The 14358-nt window shown below is 42.4% G+C and overlaps 1 protein-coding gene across 3 annotated transcripts in view; it reads left to right on the top strand.

Moving 5' to 3' along the window:
• The first annotated feature begins 6560 nt into the window (after positions 1-6560).
• Positions 6561-14358, top strand: part of eva1ba (eva-1 homolog Ba (C. elegans)) — a 37237-nt gene continuing 29439 nt past the window's right edge. For all 3 annotated transcript variants that reach the window (XR_008563347.2, XR_011520545.1, XM_054741004.2), the window contains exon 1: positions 6561-6924. The gene's annotated coding sequence lies outside the window, so the exon portion shown is untranslated. The remainder of the gene's footprint in view (positions 6925-14358) is intronic.

Here is a 14358-nt window from a genome sequence, read left to right as displayed (position 1 = left end):
CTTTAACCATTTTTTGAGTTCTTTGTTAAAAACTTTGCTGTCCGTTTCTAGTTTTAGGTCAGTAGGTAGAGAGTGCCAAATTTTGGCCCCCTTTACAGAAAGAGCAGACTGACCAAAAGAAGTCTTGCACCGCGGGACGAGACAATCACCACAGGTGGAGGCTCGAGTGATCGCTCTATGAGAGCTCTGACGTCTGATGGCCACAGTAGAGAACAGTTTAGACAAGTTATCATTTAGACAATTGAAAAAGAATCTTAGAGTGCTTAAATTAATAAAATTTTCAAAAGTGAGAAGATTATGTTTCCTTAAAATGCGACAATTTCAATGGTTTCTGGTCCATAATTTTTATTGCTTGCATGTATATTAAGACTATGGGTCTTAGAGTGGTGGATGCAGCCTGTGACCATGATGTAATGCAATATGATAAGTGGGGAAAGATCAGTGCATGCATGTACAGTTTAGCAGTTTGGTGTGACAGGTTCCTTCTGATAAAACGGAAGCAGTTTAAATTTGTATTAACCTTATTAAGCTAATTGCAGAGCTGCTACTCTCACCCCTCCTTTCCTCCGGAGCTGTGACGGAGCCGTCAGCAGCACGTTACTGCAGCAGCACGTCATAGCTGCTGATGTGAACCGCTGTGGTCAACAGAACCTTTTCCACCGGAGCCATCAGCAGCCGCCAGCAGCGCGAGTCGGCCGCATCTCAGGAGCAGCATGTCGCGGCCTTTACGCGCCGGTTCTATTTTCTGCTCGCTACGCCTCTGAAACGGGTCAAGTTCGACATTTTTGGGGAAGAAAAGACAGGAAATCGGATGCGGAAATGGAGCGAAGCTTCCTGAGATTTTCAGAATAAAGAAACGTACTGCCTTCCGGCTGCTTTACTTTAAAAAAAAGTTATCACCTAGCTAGCGGTCTCCTTTGTTTTTCCATAAGGAACGGCGAAAGCTTGATTACTGAAGTGAAGAAGTACCCAATCTTCTGCTTGTTGTTGTGTTTACTGACGAAGTCACGCGTGATTTTGCTAACGTCACGTGACTTCGTGCTCTGTCGGCGACAGCTGCTCCCCTGCTGCTTCGCGTCTCGTGGGAAGGGCCAAGCAGCAGCTTACGCGAGCAAGACGTGCTGCTGACGGCTCTGGTGGAAAGGAGGGGTTAGGCATTGAGCATGAGACACACACATTTGACCCTCTTCACACGCTCTGACGGCACACCTCTAAAATCTCATGCGAGAATCAACACGCCCTCACCCCCGCTTGCTTCGCCTCTGAAGACTGCTCTTACTTTTACTTCCTGGTTCCGCCTTGCTGCCAACAAAAAGAGCAAACTTCTTCCTCTTGAGATTTTTCTTGACAATAATAATAATAATACATTTTATTTCAACAGTGCATTTCTAAAACACTCAAGGACACTTTACAGACAGAGATAAAATACACAACAATAAAAGGTAGAACAGCATAAAACAAACAGACAGATTGGAGCAAAGAAAGTAACTACTGGAATGCTAGATGGAACAGGTGGGTTCTGAGTCTGGTTTTAAAGAGAGTGAGGGAGTCAATGTTACGGAGGTCAGGAGGGAGTGAGTTCCAGAGCTGGGGAGCAGAGCGACTGAAGGCCCTGCTCCCCATAGTGACCAGACGGAGAGGTGGGACAGAGAGGTGGGTGGAGGACCTGAGGGAATGGGCGGAGGTTGAGGGATGAAGGAGGTCTGAGAGGTATGGGGGAGCTAGGTTATGGATGGCTTTGAATGTATATAGCAGAATTTTTAATTGGATTCTGGAAGTGACTGGGAGCCAGTGGAGCTGCTGAAGAACAGGGGTGATGTGGTGGAAGGAGAGAGTACTGGTAATGATGCGGGCTGCCGAGTTCTGGAGAAGTTAGAGTTTATGGAGGGATTTGTGAGGAAGACCGAAGAGAAGAGAGTTGCAGTAGTCAATACGGGAAGTGATGAGGCTGTGGACAAGGATGGCGACCAAGTGAGAAGCGAGGGAGAGGCCAAGGCGGTTAATGTTGCGTAGATGGAAGTAGGCAGACCGGGCAATATTGTTTAGGTGGGACTGGAAGGATAGTGAGCAGTGCGCCACGGTCTCCAGCAGAGGATGGCGGTGTTTGAAACCCTCCCAGCGGGGCAGAGGAGCTGAAACCTGGACCGGAGCCAGCTGCGGGTTGGCTCCGGTCTATAACCTAGACTAATTTGGCATATAAGTCACTTTGGTATACAAGTCGCAGGACCAGCCAGGCTATGAAAAAAAGTGTGACTTATAGTCTGGAAAATACGGTATATGTTTCTATTTAAAAACATTATTTATCCTGATTCTGCAGTCTTATGATAAATCAAATTAAACTTTCATCCTTTCTGAGGCAAATTTTTGCCTGTTTGACCTTCTCCTCAACCTCTTTTTGCCAGGCGCCATCTTATCAAAACCCAGCGTCGGTGCTGTTGGGTTCAACAGGGACCTTCTGTAACAGAGATCTTGCTCCCTGCATTCTTTGTTGAATTCATGTCTGAGGAGGTGGTCTGTGTCCGCTTTGGAGAAGATAAGATGGTTGCAGCATTTCTGCTTTAGTACGTGAGTTGCACACCCAAAGACGCCAGAGGTCCTGGCCCTCAAGTTCCCATTCTCTCTTCCCATGGTCCTAAAGGTCACTAGCTTCTTGGAGTAAGTGTGAAGTTCTTCTTTTTATCCTTCATTCCCTAAAACCTGCAATAAAACCTGGTAATCAGTCAGACCTAATGAAACATTGGCTCACAGTTTTACCAGAGACTTCTTGTTAAAAAATGATCCCAATATTTAGTAAAGCTGGATTTATTATGGCCCAAATGGTTTTTTATTATACTCTTGGCACTCCCATGCCTCTTCCATCTACCTTGGCAGCAGTCTGTGAGATTTTTTTTCCAAACACCTGGCCAATGAGGAGCAGCGGTAGGGGTCCAGGCACAAATCAGAGAAAAAGACAGATTTAACGTCCGAGGAAAGGGATGAAGATCCCGTTAATACAGTAAAGCAGTAAAGAACAGTCACAATTTGCTTACCTCACACCTCCTCTAAAACAAATATGACCACATATGTTTTGAAACTGGAAAAAACAAACCAAAGTTTACTGTTTGAGTCTTCAACCTGTGTTAATTGTTCCCACACACTTGCGTGCATCATCTCTCTTTCACTGGAACACTAATAAACAGTCCACTTGCTGCACTTTGTGAGGCTGTAATAGTTTATTTGCTTCTCAGAGTTTGTCCTGGAGTGAACTACGAATGCTAGCCCTCCTGCACCTCCAGGCAAAACATCCGTCTCTCTGCGATGAACCGTCCCAGACAAACCAAACCATTGGTTCTATTTTTGGACGCTGTATATGACATAATGTTTACTGAATTTGCATTAAAATACTGCGAGAAAAATCACTGATTGTGACTAAGAACTCAAAATCACTTTTAAACTTGTGTATGAAGTCATTCTGACTTCATTTAAAAGAAGAAAAAATGTCTGGAATTGAAGATCTTCTATAAATATTGTATTAAATAACAGACCTGTTAGTCTGAGTGGCACTCGACGTGGAAGGCAAATGAAGAGAAGGAAAAAAAAAGGAAAAATAAAACATAGAAAAAAAGAAGAAAGAAAAAAGGGGAAAAAAGAAATAAAATACAAAGGGAAAACAAAAAAGAAAAAATAGGGAAGAAAGAAAGAAAGAAATAAAGAAAATAAAGGAAAAAATTAGAAAAAAAGATGCCTGGAATTGAAGATCTTCTATAAATATTGTATTAAATAACAGACCTGTTAGTCTGAGTGGCACTCGACGTGGAAGGCAAATGAAGAGAAGGGAAAAAAAGGAAAAATAAAACATGGAAAAAAAAGAAGAAAGAAAAAAGGGGAAGAAAGAAAGAAAGAAATAAAGAAAATAAAGGAAAAAAATTAGAAAAAAAGATGCCTGGAATTGAAGATCTTCTATAAATATTGTATTAAATAACAGACCTGTTAGTCTGAGTGGCACTCAACGTGGAAGGCAAATGAAGAGAAGGGAAAAAAAGGAAAAATAAAAAATGGAAAAAAGAAGAAAGAAAAAAGGGAAAAAAGAAATAAAATACAAAGGGAAAACAAAAAAAGAAAAAAATAGGGAAGAAAGAAAGAAAGAAAGAAAATAAAGGAAAAAAATTAGAAAAAAAGATGCCTGGAATTGAAGATCTTCTATAAATATTATATTAAATAACAGACCTGTAGGTCTGAATGGCACTCGACATGGAAGGCAAATGATGTTTGATTTGGGATCCGCTGAAGGAAATTGATGCATTGTCATTATTCCTGCAATGCTGGGGGAATGTTTTACTCCATCTGTTTAATTTCCTGGTAATATAATGACTATGTCGTCATGTTACAGCTGGCTGGATCCAGAGGTCTGGTCCCAAAGCTGCGGTAAGAGCCAGCGTGCTGGGCGAGAGGTTAAACGGACTGGAGGTGGGGGGGCATTTTGTAGTCAAATACCACAGCTGCAGCTCCAGAATTTCATTCTCTCTGTGGAGATGTTTATTACATTTCACCAAATGGAGCAAGAAGAAGAAAGAAGAAAGAAAGAGGTGTCCTTGGAAGTGCGTGTGGATGATGTTGGGTTCAACGTGACATTAAAACAAACAAAAACACATGCCAATCAATAATTATCTTCTCAAATCTTTTCCATACCAGTCAGATTAATTGGAGCAATAACATATTATCTCTCTTGATCTTAACTAACTGCAAATACCTTGAGAAAAACATTCCCTGGAGTTCTCCTAAACTGTGCAATTTAGTCACATCCCATCACAAATCACTCATTTTATCAGCGATAAGCATCAGAGTGTGTTCAGGTTGCATAAACTTGTGTTGGGGGGTTCAGAGGAAGCTGATTTATGATGTTTTGCCTGTTGTTTTTTTTTCTTTCTTCCGAAGCATGCAGCGTTAGTGTAAACAGCCTGACACTGCACAAGCTGATTACAAGTGAGGCAGATGGTTTCCATACCAAGGGAGTAGTGTTGAAGCATTCCCCTGTCGATGGGAGGCCTGAAGAATGTGTGCTGCTTGGTTGCACTTTATTTGCAGACGTGACTTTGTCTAATTCGTGCATTCCCTAATTTTTTGGGTGTAGAAATACTATAGGTCTGGACCTTTACTCATACGTTAATACATTTGCAGAGATCTCTAGTGGAATAAATGTCTTATAAGTCCTTCTTTAGGGGACAAAAGCTCTGGTGCGCCTGTTAGATAGCCTGGCAAGCCATCCTATTTATGTGAGTAGTCTGGCCGCAACCCATAGAAAAAGTTCAGCTGAGGGGCAAAATCTATGGTTTTCAAACTGTTTCAGCATGCTTTTGGACAACGTGACATACTCACCGCTACTGATGTCAGTCAATGGGGCAGTCCGCCATACACAGTCAAAGAAGACACAAGTACATCATTTTTCCAAATAAAGGGCACAAGTACCTCTATCTGCTCTTGACTCAAAGAAAAGCACAAGTCTTTTCATTTCAAGTCGATTCAAATGAGCCATCTTTGTGGTTTCGCTCTGTCGCATCGCCACTAACAAACAGAACACTGTGTTTAGGCTCCCAAACAGACAGTACTTTGAATGGCTTCCCAAACAGCTAAAATGCTTTGATTGGCCCCCAAATTGATAAAGCACTGTGATTGGCATGCCACCAGACTGGTCAGGGCTACAGAGGCTCCAATGGACCATGGCTAGACCGACATGTAGAGCAACATTATTTTTCTCTGGCAACTGTCTGTCTAAATTTCTAGGCTACCTGGCTACAGGCTACCTGTTTGAGGAACTAGAAGTGGGCCAGATCAGAGTTGAGCTGAAGACAGCAGGATTTGGAGTCTTATTTCCTGATATTGGGTTAACTGCAATGCGACTCTACCACTGTTTTATCTCAACAAAAAACACAAGCCTGAAGGAGTTCTGCCTTGTTGCTAAAGCTAACAGTTAGCTTCTACTAGTCGAGACGTTCTCTAAAGTTTCTTAGAAGCTAAACCAGGCCACAGCCTTCCCTGTTGTCGGTCAAGATGGGTGAGTCCATGAATGTTAAGTGACAATGTGAAGTAGATCTGTCAGGCTTTGTAATAATAATAATAATAATTACAATAATTGTACTAATTTTCCAGCCTTTCATTTAAAGGTAATCTTCACGCATCGCTCCACCAAGAATGTGTTTCACCAGCCGTCCACCACTGGAATTCAGCCAGCTTTATTTGACATGTCAGCGATTTATTCTCATCTGTGTCTAATGGAAGGTGTTTTGTTGAGTTTGCTGTTGCTAAAAGAAAAAAGATTAACTTCGTTCTGCACATCAGATCTTGTTCAGCTCCTTGTTGATAGAAGTCAGCCTTTGCCGACTTCAGTTGTTTACTCTAAAGGTGTGAATGCATGCAGAGGATATGACAACTTGTGACAACACCCCTCCTCTGGCATACAGCCACCGGCTTTAACCTCTGTCATAAACAAGGCTGGAGAAGCGAGCATTCACTCCCCACAGACACTCAGTCATAATGAAATGCTTTATGGCTTTACGACAATTTATTTATGGCACATGCATGACCGTTTATTCCCTTTTGACACAATTTCTGCCCTTTTACTGGGATGTGTCAAAGTCCTTGTTCCCAAGTAAACATCAGCTCATGTTGTTATCACAAGTGTTTTGTGTGCTGACTAAAAGCTGCAGGGGGTTTGTTCCGGTAGAAGAGGTAGACGACCAGCGGGTGGAAGCGCTGACCGCCGTCCAGATGGGTGCCTCTGGTCAAAGCTGTTGATTTAGTCAACCATGAGTCAACAGTTCCCACAGAGGGGGATGGCAGGATGGAGAGCACAGGAAGCGCGATGGTGATGAATGATTACATGGAGCTAGAGCTTGTGTCATGGGGGCCAACAGGAAGCAGATGCCTGAATGGTTCAGAGGGACAAAAGTGAGTGATGTGTACCAAATATTATGGGTGTGGAGTGCTGTAACTGTAGCACTTTTAGAGTGATTGTGCGAGATTGTTATTTTGCAGTGCAAACACAATGTCTTCTAGTTTATTCTTAAAGGAAAAGAACAGTGAAAATTCTCTTGATGATATAGATCTTCGTCCCCCCTCCCCCTGCCACACCTGGTGTGAGGGGTTGGGCCTTGGTCTGCCTGAGAGTTTGTGGCAACCGGGTCTGGGGGTTTAAGGTTTTGGCATCTGCCTGATAGATCCCGGTGGCTGCCTGGTGGGGTCTGGGTCCCTGGGCTCTGCTGGGTCCCCGGCAGGGGTGGTCGCCCCTGGGTCCCGGGCTCGGCCGGCTAGGGGGTGGGAGGTTGCGGGCGGGCCTGTGGCCTTGCGGCTGATGTCTCCCGGGACTCTGCCGGCTGCTGGTTGTGGCCCCCCGGGGCGATCCTCTGTGCCTCTCGGGGGGGGGGGGCTTTCTGGTTGCAGTCTCCTTGGGGTTCCTGTGTTCTGGGGCAGCGCCTGGATCTCTGGGACTTGGAGCTCCCCCATCTCCTGCGCATCTTTGGGGGGCAGATCTGTGGTCCCTCACACTCTCTGTTGGACGCTCCTACAGAGAAACCTTAAATAAACAAGCGCATGTACACACACAGGTGCTCACATGGTGCTCTCAAAAGTATGGGTTTGGGCACGAACATATTTTTTACGAATATATTTTTTCATCAAGTTGACGCAGTGATAGCTTGATCTTGTTGTATTGTTGTTGTGTCCCTTTTTTGTCCTTTTGCTTTTTTTTCTGCAGGTCTAGAAGCAGACTCTTGTTCATTGTTTATTTTTGTGGACCCCCCCCCCCCCCTCCTCTCTCCCCACCTTTTCTTTTCCTTTCTCTTTCACCTCTGTCTCCGTGTCTGGTCGGAATTACAAAGCATTCAAAAACAATAACAATAAAGTTTTAAGTATCAGGCGTGACATTAAAAGCAGATGCTTTGATGCTCCACCTGAGAGTAAATCTGTAAGGCTTGTCACCAGCATTCAGACATCAATTCTGCTTGCTTCACAGCCAGACAGGACACGGTAAAAAAAAAAAAAAAAAAAAAAAAGGAAAAGAACAGTGAAAATCTTGTGAATTTATTTGCTATCTTTTGATAGATGAATTTTTTTATTCATTTCACAAAAGCATTTTCCTGGCAAGCCATCCTATATATGTAAATACGCTGCCTGGCCCAAAAATATTTTACCACCAAGAGAAACGATCACACACTCCAATATTTTGTTAGACCGCCTTTAGTTTGATTATAGCACACATTCGCTGTGGCGTTGTTTTGATAAGCTTCTGCAATGTCACCAGATTTATTTCCATCCAGTGTTGCATTCATGTTTCACCAAGATCTTGCATTGATGATGGTAGAGTCTGACCGCTGCACAAAGCCTTCTCCAGCACCCCCCAAAGATTCTCAATGGAGTTATGGTCTGGACTCAAAACCACTCTTTCACCATCTGAGCCCGATGAATCCTGGCATTGTCATCTTGGAATATTCCAGTACCATCAGGGAAGATGGAATAACCTGGTCATTCAGGATATTCAGGCAGTCAGCTGACCTCATTCTTGGAGCACATCCTGTTGCAGAACCTGAACCTGACCAACTGCAGCAACCCCAGATCATAGCACTGCCCCCACAGTACAGTAGGCACTAGGCATGATGGATGCATCCCTTCATCTGCCTCTCTTCTTACCCTGATGCACCATCTCTCTGGAACATGGTCCATCAGTTTTTAATAATGCGTTGGACAGGTTTTAATCCAGTTCTAGTCATTTCTGCAACCTCCCTTGATGTTTCCTGGACAGCAGTAGGTCAGGAGGTAGAGCGGGTTATCGGAAGGTTGCAGGTTTGATCCCGGCTCTAACCAGAGAATGCTGCTGTTGTGTCCCTGGGCGTAATGCACTGTGACCACGACCCATAGACAGAACTCAGACATTGGGGTGGAATCTATGGTTGTCTTTCAAAATTTCTCCACATGCAATTAGACAGAACTAGGACCAATCAATGCAAGGAAAAATATGGCATATTCATAGTGATGGAAATCAGTCAATGGGGCCGTCCACAATACACTGTCAAAGAAGAAGTAGAAGAAGAAAAGGTATCTCTCTTCGCTCATGCCTTTGACAAAAGCCCAGGTCTAAATTATCTAAATTTAATGCTAATGTCACCTCCATTATTGTTGTTTCGTTCCGTCACAGCTCTGTTGTCCTTGTATAAAAAAAGAAAAAGCTCTGTCGTAATGGGGCTAGACAGCCCAATGTTTCTCTACAAACATAAAGCGCTGTGATTGGCTCGACCTAAACTTAGCCTAGTCAATGACCTAGCCTAGCCTAGACCTGCTGAGGCCACGATAGAGCATGGCTAGATCGACCTGCAGAGCTAAATCTTTTGCTACTGCTCTGTTTTGTCTAGATTTCTAGACTTCGAAAGCATCACTTCAGTCACCTTTTCCCATCATCCTCTCATCTGACCTGTTGGGTCCTGTCCACAGAATGTTCTCTGAAGTCAACCTTTTAACATGCTGACTTCTAACCTGGCTCTCCTCCACACACCCCATCAACAGCTGTGTAGCTGTGTTATTATCTCGATTACACTCCTCCAACACACTCCTCTGGGCCCAACCTTAAAAAAAGAGAGAGAGAGAGGGGAGAAAGAGTAATGGCTTTAGCTTGCATCGTTTAGGCTCAAACACATTTTTCCCTTTCTTATCTTCAAACTGCACACCCTTGTTTGTGTTTTACATAATCACAGCCTAATCCACTGTCGGTCATTCACTGTGGGGAAAAAAACTGAATGGAGACAGATTGTTTGTTGACAACTTATTTATACCAGTTACTAAGTTATATGCATTTGAGAATGGGATTTCTGAAGGCCTCACAAACGGCTGAGGTTTTAGCATTTAACTGGCTTTTTCCACATTTCAGCATTTCTCAGCGCTCATAAATACCAGTAAGTGCCTTTATTTTTAGGTTATTTGTGTGAGATAATTCAAACTCAACTTTCTTTAGACTGTCCATCAAAATAAGGGCGTACTGAAGTGTTTTATAAAGGGCATAATTGGACGAGTACTTGTTTTTCCAAGATGTATGTTAATAATAGATGTGAAAATATATTTAAGTTGGCACCAGAATGTGTCTTTTTTAGTGAAAAACAGGAAATATAACATTTTTCTGCATGATTGGTGATTTTTGTTTTGAATCATGGGACCTTCATAGTTTCCCAGCCCCTTTAACCAATGACATGTTTTTCATGTTGACCAATGACCTGAAAAGGTCACTACATTTAAAAAGTAGCACTCTCATTTTTAAGATGCTCAGAATACTAACAAAGAGGTTCTATTGTTTTTGGTTTTGATTATATTTTTTAAACCAGACTTATTATAATGTACAAAACTTGCCTTTTGTATTCATTTGAGCCACCATCTGGGTCTCTACTGCCTCCATACATCTACTGTCTCTATAATGGAACCATTTCTCATTTGCAATAGAAGACTGCTGCTGGAGGAGCAGCAGCTCTACTCTCCCCGATACCATCCGAAATCATTTCGGAGCTTCTCAGCTCATAGTAGCCTGAGCAGGGGATGAGTGAGCGTGGCCAGCTCCAGCTTGCCTTCTTAAAGTGACAGCCATGAAACGGCTCATTCTGAAAGGTACTACAAATTTCAACAATAAAACTGCTGAAATTGAAATTGCAGTGCAAAACGACAGCGGAAAGGTTTACTCGCGATTTCCAAAGCGGTCCATTTCACACCAGGAGAGTCTTGGCTGCGGTATGACTTACTTACTGTGCTCTTAGCTGGACTTGCAAGATCTCAAGTTTCCTCAAGACTTCCGCCATCCTCCTCACCTGACTTGCGATATCACAAGATCCCTCGAGACTTCAAAGGTCACGGTTTGTTTACGCAATCCGCCATTAAACCAAAAAAAAGAAAATCACATTTGATATTGCTGTGACATTGATGTCATATGTTATGTTATTGCTCTCCACTTCCAAGATTAAACCCATGAAAAACACACCGCTGCACTTCTGGAATGATACTGGGAGTAAATAAACCGCTGGTTCACATGTAATTTATATTTATGAAATTGCATAGCTAAAATACTTTTATTTTGAAAATTATCGGAGGTTTTACACTGAAACCGTGTGTGATGTCCTGTCTAGTCCTATGTTAACTACGAAAATTAACGTGTCCCAGAAGCAGGTCATGGCAAAGATAGAACCTGACCCTATCTTTGGCAGCATGGCGCGCCACTTCTAGGACACACCTCAAAATTGCGCGCCACAGCTGGTTTGAAACAGTCCATCTACATTAGGTGTGACCAAGTCACTGCTTTGAAAGTCACAAGTAAGTCACAAGTCTTTCCAGTCAAGTCCAAGTCAAATACAACCTAGTCCAAATCAAGTCCAGAGTCAATGATGTGGAAGTCCAGGTCCTTAACTTTGAATTTTCAAGTCATATTCAAGTCATCTGTCCAACTTCAATTTAATGACAATGATGATAAATAAATTCCAGAAATAAAGCTTCTCAAAGCTTCATTTATTTGCTCAAACAAGCAGAAAGTGCAACTGAAACTGATTATAAACAAAGAGCTGCTGCATTTAGCAGAACAAGATCAAACCCAGAACAAAGAATCATTTATGATTTTTGTCCATGTCGTGCCACTTTTGTGCTAAATTATCAAATATGCTCAAGCCATCATCAAGTCAACAGATGCTAGTCAATTCAAGTCGCAAGTCATTGGCGTTCAAGTCCGAGTCAAGTCGTAAGTCTTTATAGATTTTATCAAGTCAAGTCAGAAGTCATTAAAATAATGACTCGACTCTGACTCGAGTCCAAGTCATGTAACTCGAGTCCACACCTCTGTCATAGACTATAATGAATTCTATTTGAAGCAGTGACGTTCCACTGCTGTTCCGCACCGCTGAATGCTTTCAGTGTGAAATCGGAGTTAGTGCGAAGAACTTCATAAACCTGTTTTTATAGATTATAGAACTATTATGAATTGAGAAAAAAAGCTACAATATTTCGCTCTCAACAAAGAAACCTCTACTCAGATCTGGTAAAGTCAGATCTGATGTAAACCAATCACAGCGAAGCAACCCAAACACCACAAAGCTGTAACTCTTGTACTTACTATACTTAGACATTTGATTGTGTTGCTTTCGAGGCCAAAGTAAACCACAGAAAGTCAGGAACAACAGTTTGTAAAAAAGTAAAGTTTTTATTTTTCCTAATTTGATCCAATGACAGTCATCAAAACCCTTTAGCTCCAACATGACATGCAGCTGTATCAGACAAGCCACTCACTTTCACATAAATGTTTTGCAGATGTGAAAGAAATCAGCAAACACCTCGTTTATATTAAATTGGTGAAACGTGTCAACATCAACATTTAACAAGGAATCATTTCTGACACCTTTGACTGTAAGTCTCTCAAAACAGTAAATTACTGCTATTGTAGTTAAAACCAAACAGAATTCAAACCACTCTGACTTGTTTTCTTTTCCAAAGTATTTCTGGTTTCCCTGTCCACTGTGGGCCAGAGACAGTCACAATAGGCTGCATTTGCAGTCTTGTAAGTGGACTCAGATTGTTTATGTGTAAACTAAATTGGTACCTCTGAAAAGCCCTGAAGACTCCTACGCTGCTCTTTGTATGTGCATGTGGTGCTCCATAGTACCATGGCGTAAGGGAGTCAAGTAGAATGGCTTGAGGAAGGAAATAAATGAAATGTATCGATACGAGATCAAATTTGCCATCAAACAGGATTTAAAATAGCTGAAATTTGAAGAGAAATTGCTGTAGTCATTTCGATTGTACTTTAAAGGTGTGGAATACTGAAAAACATTTTTTTTCTATCTCCAGAATTTTGCTTCTGATAGAAAAAAGACGGTGTAACTGGATTTGAAAATCCTGACAGATCAACATCACTCTGTCGCTTAACATTCATGGGTGTTTTCGCATCCAGGAAACAGCAGAGAATGTCTCGGCTAGTAGAAGCTAACCATTAGCATTAGCAACTTCACAACAGAGCAGAACTTTTTCAGACTTGTTATTTGTGATTTGAGATGAAACATCAACATTGCAAGTCATTGGTAGAGTTGCACTGCTGTTATCCAATCAGAGGTGAGATGACCAAATTTCAGGAAATAAGGCTCCAAATCCTGTTGTCTGAAGCTCAGCTCGGATGTGACTCCCTTCTAGTTCCTGGAAGTGGTGCACCAGGGCTTTGTTTCCCCAGACTACGACTTACAAGGCATTCGTTCCTATTTGAGTCCACTGCAAATGTGCTGATTAAACAAGTGTTCTACACCTTTAATTAAATTCTTATGTATTTTTATTACTCTATACATTTATTCTTAAATAACGTTTTCCTCTCAAAGCCCTCTCTAACACAGTCAGTTTTTATCAACATGCTGGCTTTTTTTTTTTTTTGAAGACTGCATTTCTAAAAGTTGCTGTGAACCTTTTATTTGCGTTACTGGTTTAAACAAGAAAGGAATGTAAATTAGTGATGTTAAATATGGGGCTGCATATAGTATCACAGAAACAGAGGATTTTAAATGTGGCATCCATCAGCAAAGCCCAGATTACCTGTTAATAGCCATTCTCCCCATCTCTCTTCCCATCTCTGTATTTTTGGCTGCAAACATGTGGATGATTGACAGCCAAACCGGCTCCAGCCTGCTCCTGGATGGATGCCTTGATCAGACCATAATCACTACTCTCGCTGTTTTAGCGTCAGCCTCAAATGTTATCCTCTCTAAGTGTTAGTGGCTGTAGCTCTGCCTCATAATATTCACTGCTGTTCTGTAAAAACAGACAGCTGTATTCTCCTGTCTCCGTCTACAGGTGGTTCAGAATGCCTGTGCTCGGCTTCTGACCAAGTCCTCCAAACACACCCACATCACCCCGCTTCTCCTCCAGCTTCACTGGCTGCCAGTCAACTTCAGGGTTCATTTCAAGATCCTGGTTCTGGTCTATAGGGCCTTACATGGACAAGCACCATCTTACATTGGTGATCTTCTCAGTCCCTACACCCCCAGCAGGTCCCTGAGGTCCAGTGATCAAAGCCTACTGGTTGTGCAGCACCAGGCTAAAGACCAAAGGTGACAGATCATTTGCTGCTGTGGCCCCCAGACTCTGGAACTCTCTCCCCCTGAGCCTGAGATCAGTGGACTCCTTTAAAAAGCAGCTGAAAAGTCACTTGTTCAGGCTGGCTTTTGCAGTGGCTTGGTTACACCTCTGGAGGCATCGATTCAATCTAGTGACAGTTGCTTTGGTTTGGGTCACCAGGAGGTCACCCCGGTTGTTGTTGAATTTTTGCTGTATAATTTTTACATAGAATTTTCTTTGTTGAATTTTTGTTAAAAAGATTCTGCAGTTAAA

The sequence above is a fragment of the Nothobranchius furzeri genome, chromosome 5 (genome assembly GCF_043380555.1).
Source record: "Nothobranchius furzeri strain GRZ-AD chromosome 5, NfurGRZ-RIMD1, whole genome shotgun sequence".
Classification (NCBI taxonomy): domain Eukaryota; kingdom Metazoa; phylum Chordata; class Actinopteri; order Cyprinodontiformes; family Nothobranchiidae; genus Nothobranchius; species Nothobranchius furzeri.
The sequence above is the reverse complement of the archived record's forward strand: the minus strand, read 5'-3'. Positions and strand labels throughout refer to the sequence as shown.